The sequence below is a fragment of the Callorhinus ursinus genome, unplaced genomic scaffold (genome assembly GCF_003265705.2).
Source record: "Callorhinus ursinus isolate GAN/ISIS: 27379988/994484 unplaced genomic scaffold, GSC_fseal_2.0 scaffold21, whole genome shotgun sequence".
Lineage (NCBI taxonomy): Eukaryota > Metazoa > Chordata > Mammalia > Carnivora > Otariidae > Callorhinus > Callorhinus ursinus.
The window spans coordinates 7,188,996-7,195,375 of NW_027397083.1; positions in this window are offsets into that span (position 1 = coordinate 7,188,996).

Sequence of the window (6,380 nt, forward strand, 5' to 3'; positions counted from 1 at the left end):
ATTCTTTGTTATACTTTGTGACACTGAAGGAAAATGATTTATCCTAGAACTGAAAGGAGAGAAAAGTGGTAAGTCCAGACTGTAATTTTTATCTTTTTTGGTCCCCATCAACTAGTAATCTGTCAGTGTCCGTTTCTGGTTCAGGAACCTTGGCTGTGTCTTCCAAAGGATGTCATTTCTTTCTTTTCAGTGATTATAGTTTTGGAACAGGGACAAAGAAGTTGGATTGAGGAGTCCTAAAAGTAGTAATTAACACCGTTTCAGCCTCGAAGTAGAACATTTCTCAAGAATCCATCCATGGCCCACTTGAATCCAAAATAACTGCATTTTTAACAAAATCATTTGCATTTTTACCAAGCGTTCAAGGTGATTTGGATGCAGAGAAAGTTTAGAAACCTTCAGGATGCATGTAGGGTGACAAATCATTCCCATTTGTCTGGGACTGAGAGGTTTTCCAGGACATAGGACTTTAAATGCTAAAGGCAGGACAGTATCGGGCAACTCAAATGGTTGGTTACCCTAGATACATGTGAGTATGTAGTATGAGAAAGATGTTCTTTGTGAGTCTTACATCGTGGGTTTCCCCATTTCTATATGCAGTATTTGTGTTTTTATCAGGGGGTGGTGGTGGAGACCGTGGGAGAGGGAATGAAAGTGAGGTGCCTTGCCAGTTAACAGCCCACTGATTCTAAGCTCCAAACCCTGCCTCCACTGCCCTACTTGAAATACTGGAACATTTCTCCCTTGCCATTTGGTCCGATGTGAAGCGTCATCAGTAGAGGGTGCTGGAGGGACATTAGAGGAGGAAAGGGTCCTTCCTGATTCAAGCGCTCCTCTCAGCTGGCTATGCAGTGCAGGGCAGCCAGGGTGTTTGGCATCTCTTTGTGGGCTGAATTACAATGTTAGTGGAATTTACAGCCTTGTTAAGTTCCTCTTGTGAGGTTAAGGCATCGGTTGGGAAGGAATGGGATATCAAATTTTGAAATAGTGACATCTGCTTGGACCTAGAGGAAACTGACGTTTCTTGGACACTCAAGTTACCCTAGACCTCCCTGAACCTCCTGAGGCAGTGGAAGTAGCTTGCTGTCCTGTGTCTGAGGAGACGAGTGGTCCTTTGCTTGAAAACCTTAGGAAACCCTCACCCGGAGCAGATGACTTGAAATGCTCAACATAGATCTGAACTTCCTAACAGATGGGAGAGCACTCCCAGATTTGTGCCTTCCTTGGTGGTTTGTGTGTGTGTTGTGTGTGTGTGTGTGTATGTGTGTGCGTGCGTGCAGCCCCACACGCGTACCCGTGCCTGCCTGGACCTAGATGTTGGTAGTGCCTGCTCCTTCTATCTCCTGTTTCTGTATTCTAAGAATTTCCCTTTCCCCTTGTAGGTGGTACCCTATTATAGTTATTAATTTTTCCCCTGAAACTATATAATTTCTGTCTCCTGTTTGATTCCTAACTGTTACAGTGTGATTGTGATATCAGGGGTTGGAAGCAATAGCTAGCAAGTGGCTGGCCCCAGAGTTGGCTTTAAACTCTAAGTAATCGGTTTGGCTCCGATTTGGACGCTTACTATCATCCCTGGCCCTTTACTCGCATGCTGCTCTCTAATTTTCCTTCACCCAAGACAGCCTTCCCAAAGTTGTGCTGATTTGGTTGCCTTCCCTCTACTCTGAAACCAGCATTTCTTAGCGTATGGTTGGAAGACCATCTGCATTGGAGTCCCTAGGGGATGCTTATAAAAAATGAACATTCCAGGCCGCCCATCGAGATTCTGGGTTAGTGGGTCTGGGGCAAGGGCTGAGCAACTTGCATATTTAGCTGTGCCTTGTTCATCTTCCAAGAACCTGCCAGAGTTCTACCATTTCTAGCTGCCTGCTTTCTGCAGGTGACTACTTCCCACTCAACAGATACCTCATCCCTTGGATGGCAAACCTGATAGATGCTTTAACTGCTAATAGCTCTTACCAGAAGGATTCTGAGCGAGCTACACACTGCCGCCTATTTTCAGTTGCTGATTTTCACACCAGCCTCTTGCCAATCCTTGCCTGTTTCGATCATACGCTGCTTATGGAGTGCCTGCTGAGAATTCTGGAGAAAATCCAATCCAAGGAAAATAATGGCACCTCATGCTAATAGCTCTCAGCGAAGGTACTGCATTGAGAAATTCCTAGCCAATGTCTCACTGCCAGAGGCTTAGCGGTTCCCAGCTTGAAGAGGGGAGAGTGGGACAGGAACCCGCCAACTCTGCAGCGGGCTGTCATGGAGGCTTTCAAGTCTCCACCAACTCTAACCAATGTCGAGGAAGACAGGATGCTTCCCCGGCCTCCAGACAGGAACTCCTCCCGTTCAACACCCAGCACAACTACAGATGCTGCTCAGGAGAAAATCTGCCAGTAAACCATAGCGCCAACTGTGAGGAACAATTAAAGAACAATAGAATCAGATGTGAAATTGTGGAGAGCAAATGTCCAGGACAGGAGAGGTCACTAGAGGGTACAGGCATCAGTGAAGGCGTTATGGCAAACAGGGAGTTATGTCAGGGTTTTAAACAGTATGGAGCGTTCGGTGGCTAAGAGCTATTAATAGTCACATTACTCCTAAAAAGAGTAGGCAACATGTACGCATCTGATTTCTAAATAATAGCACATAATCTTAGCATTTCCTGAAAGCATGCCAAGTGATGCTGTAGTTCTATGCATACACTGATGTGTTTTTCTATCAGTCCTGTTTACAAAGGAAAAAACTGAACCATAATGCCACATGAGGCCACCATGCCCTCCTCTGCAAATACGTGGCAGAAGCAAAGCCAAATTAGGAAAGACAGAACTATTCTTGGAAAGATATATGGCGCCATTTCCCGGGGCCTGATAGCTGGGTTCTTTCAGACTTTGAAAGTGAAGGATTGGTCAGGCCCTCGGTTATAAAGCGTTCTTGATGGCTGTATCTAGATGGTTTGGCAGATTCTTCTCGAGTCACCAATTCCTCAGAGCCATGTGAACCACGTTATTTCGAGTGTATGAACTGGGATGTCAGGCAAGTCTTTACTCAAATGTCATGAGTACTGACTGTAGCTAGCACTGTGCTGGATACTAAGGACAAAGTAGTGATCAAAGACAGACCTGGCTCCCGCCCTCATGGAGTTTACAGTCCAGCAGGAGAGGTAGACATTTTTAAAATACACAAATATTGTGTATTTTATACACAATATTTACAACCACAAATATTGTGGTTGATTATCATATTTGCTATGAGACTCTCAGTGGGGAATCTAACCTAGTGGAGTAATATCCCCAATGTATGCGGAGTCTTGTGTTGGTTGGGAGTCCTGATTTGTATTTGATTCAGCTGGTGCATCAGCAGCTGGGGGTTGGCTGATCTAGACTAGCCTTGACTCCATGTGCTGTCTCATCCTTGAACAAGCTCACCAGGCATGTTCTAATAGTGGTGTCAGGGGAGGCGTGTACAAACACACCTCTTGAGGCCTAGGCTTAGAAGTGGCACAAGAGCACTTCACTTACTGGCCAAAGTAAGCTAAGCCAAGTCTGAGGAGTGGGGAAATAGACTTGACCTCTTGGAGTTGTTGCAAAGGGTCTGGATACTGGGAGGAGTCCAGTATTGGAGCCATTTTTGCAATTGTTCTACCACACTGAGTGAAGGGGTATATTGGAAAGACTGAAAGAGGGTTCCTGTAGGAATAGGGATTTGGGGGAGGTTCTTTGAGATGGGGTAGAAAGGAGTCTGACCATGCAGGCCTTGAAAGGCATAGTACGCATCCAGTGTTTATATATGGTATGAAGCCTATGATTAGCATCGGACACTCATTCTCCCCTCCCTCCCTTCCTTTACATCTTGTAGAATGCTTTGAAACTGTTGTTGAGAACACGTCTTGGTGTGTGCCTAAGGAAGGGATATCTTCTTTCAAGTGGTTAGGATGCTGATAAGCAAATATTCAACAAAAGCCTATTTCAAAAAAAAAATGTAAAAGCACCTGTAATTATTAAGTGAATGGTTAGTGGAGTATTTCCTCTCATGCCTTAGGAATAAATTATCCACTTTTTAGAAGCAAATTCATTATAGAGAAGCACAAAAACTAAACTGATGTGCCTAGGTTGTCTTTTGCCCCGAAAGAACCAAAGACAGCATAGCTACTAAATAGAGTATTCATGTGAGTCTCCCCTTCCAGCTTTTCCTTAGGTTGTGTAGCGCTTGGTGGTGCAATTCAGCCAACATCTGCACCGGGGCGGGTGCACAGATGAAAGACACATGAACCCAGGTTACTCCCATGCACAGAGTAACACTAGGGAAATTGGGCATGTTAAAAAGCGGCCTTAAATCTTTCAGACTTTTTTTTTTTTTTTTAAGATTTTATTTATTTGACCGAGAGAGACACAGTGAGAGAGGGAACACAAGCAGGGGGAGTGGAGAGGGAAAAGCAGGCTTCCGCGGAGCAGGGAGCCCGATGAGGGGCTCGATCCCAGCACCCTGGGATCATGACCTGAGCCGAAGGCAGATGCTTAATGACTGAGCCACCCAGGTGCCCCAAATCTTTCAGACTTCTAATACCACTTAGCTCCCTCGCCCTCTTCCTCTGCCCTTCCCCCTGTCCCTATGCAAGCTTTCTCTCTCTCTCTCAAAAGAAATAAATCTTTAAAAAAATTATTGGATTATTGGAACTATTGCATATACAACATAAGGATACTTAATTTTTTTTTTTTAAGATTTTTATTTGACAGAGCGAGAGACAGTGAGAGAGGGAACACAAGCAGCGGGAGTGGGAGAGGGAGAAGCAGGCTTTCCACTGAGCAGGGAGCCTGATGCGGGGCTCGATCCCAGGACCCTGGGATCATGACGCGAGCTGAAGGCAGACGCTCAACAACTGAGCCACCCAGGCGCCCCAAGAATACTTAATATTTAAATAAATTAAAGTATTACAAGCATTAGTTCAAAATCATCAGAAATGCAAAGCTATTTTTGAAAAAGAACGAAATACAACAGAGTTAAAAACACAATGAAGGGGCACGTGGGTGGCTCAGTCAGTTAAGTGCCTGCTTTTGGCTCAGGTCATGATCTCGGGGTCCTGGGATCCAGCCCGCATCGGGCTCCCTGCTCAGTGAGGAGTCTGCTTCTCCCTCTCCCTCTGCCGCTCCCCCTGCTTGTGCTCTCTAGCTCTCAAATAAAATCTTAAAAAAAATAAAAACCCAATGAAGACTCTACTTCTGGGTGGGACGGGGTAGTAGCAAGCAATTACTCCATTATAACATAGAAAATAAACAAGTAAATTAGTTTTTTTTTCCTTTGAAGACTTTAGAGCTCTGTGATGCAATGCAGACTAGCTTAACGAAAATGGTAATGGAAGAACCCTTGCCAGGTAAGTTGGCCGTATTTTTCTCTGGGGACATTTTTTTTTTTTCAAGATTTTATTTTCGAGAGAGAGAGAATGAGAGAGAGAAAGCACATGAGAGGGGGGAGGGTCAGAGGGAGAAGCAGACTCCCTGCTAAGCAGGGAGCCCGATGCGGGACTCGATCCAGGGACTCCGGGATCATGACCTGAACTGAAGGCAGTCGCTCAACCAACTGAGCCACTCAGGCGCCCCACTGGGGACATTTTCTAAGGGTAACAGGTGAGGATTGGGCTTGATGAAGGCAGTGGTGTCTCTACGAGGGGAAAGAATCCAACAGACCTTTTGACAGCCAGCGGGATGGCCTGACGGATTGGAAACTAGAGGAGGCCCTAAGTGCCTGAGTTTGCCCCTTGAGGCATTTGCTGAGCACTACAGCAACAGAAGGGAGAGGGCTGGACTGGGAAGACAAGGTGAACCCTTTTATAGTCTTACTGTGCTTAAAAAACCAAGTTCTGAGGAAGAAGAACCCAAAAGAAACATGTGAAAGGTTTCATTCTGTTGACATTTGAAACTACAGGGCACTGAGTCTAAAAAAGTGGCAACTTGGGGCGCCTGGGTGGCTCAGTCATTAAGCATCTGCCTTCAGCTCAGGTCATGATCCCGGATCCTGGCATGGAGCCCCACATTGGGGTTCCCTGCTCCGTGGGGAGCCTGCTTCTCCCTCTGCCTGCTGCTCCCCCTGCTCATGCTCTCTCGCTCTCTCTCAAATAAATAAATAAAATCTTAAAAAAAAAAAAAAAGTGGCAACCCAGCCCTAGCGCAGCTCAATACCTGTTTGGATTAGAGTAATCAGGCCTTTCTCTATCCAACAGGGAAGAGGTGAGCCCTCTCTGGAGAATAAGAACATTGACTTCAGTCTTTATGGTTCTTTTCTATAGAATTTCTGGCATACACTAAAAGGAAAATTATGGGACATGCAAGGAGTCAGAAAAATGTGACTGACCAAGAGAAAAAAACAATTAGATCTACAGATGATCCAAA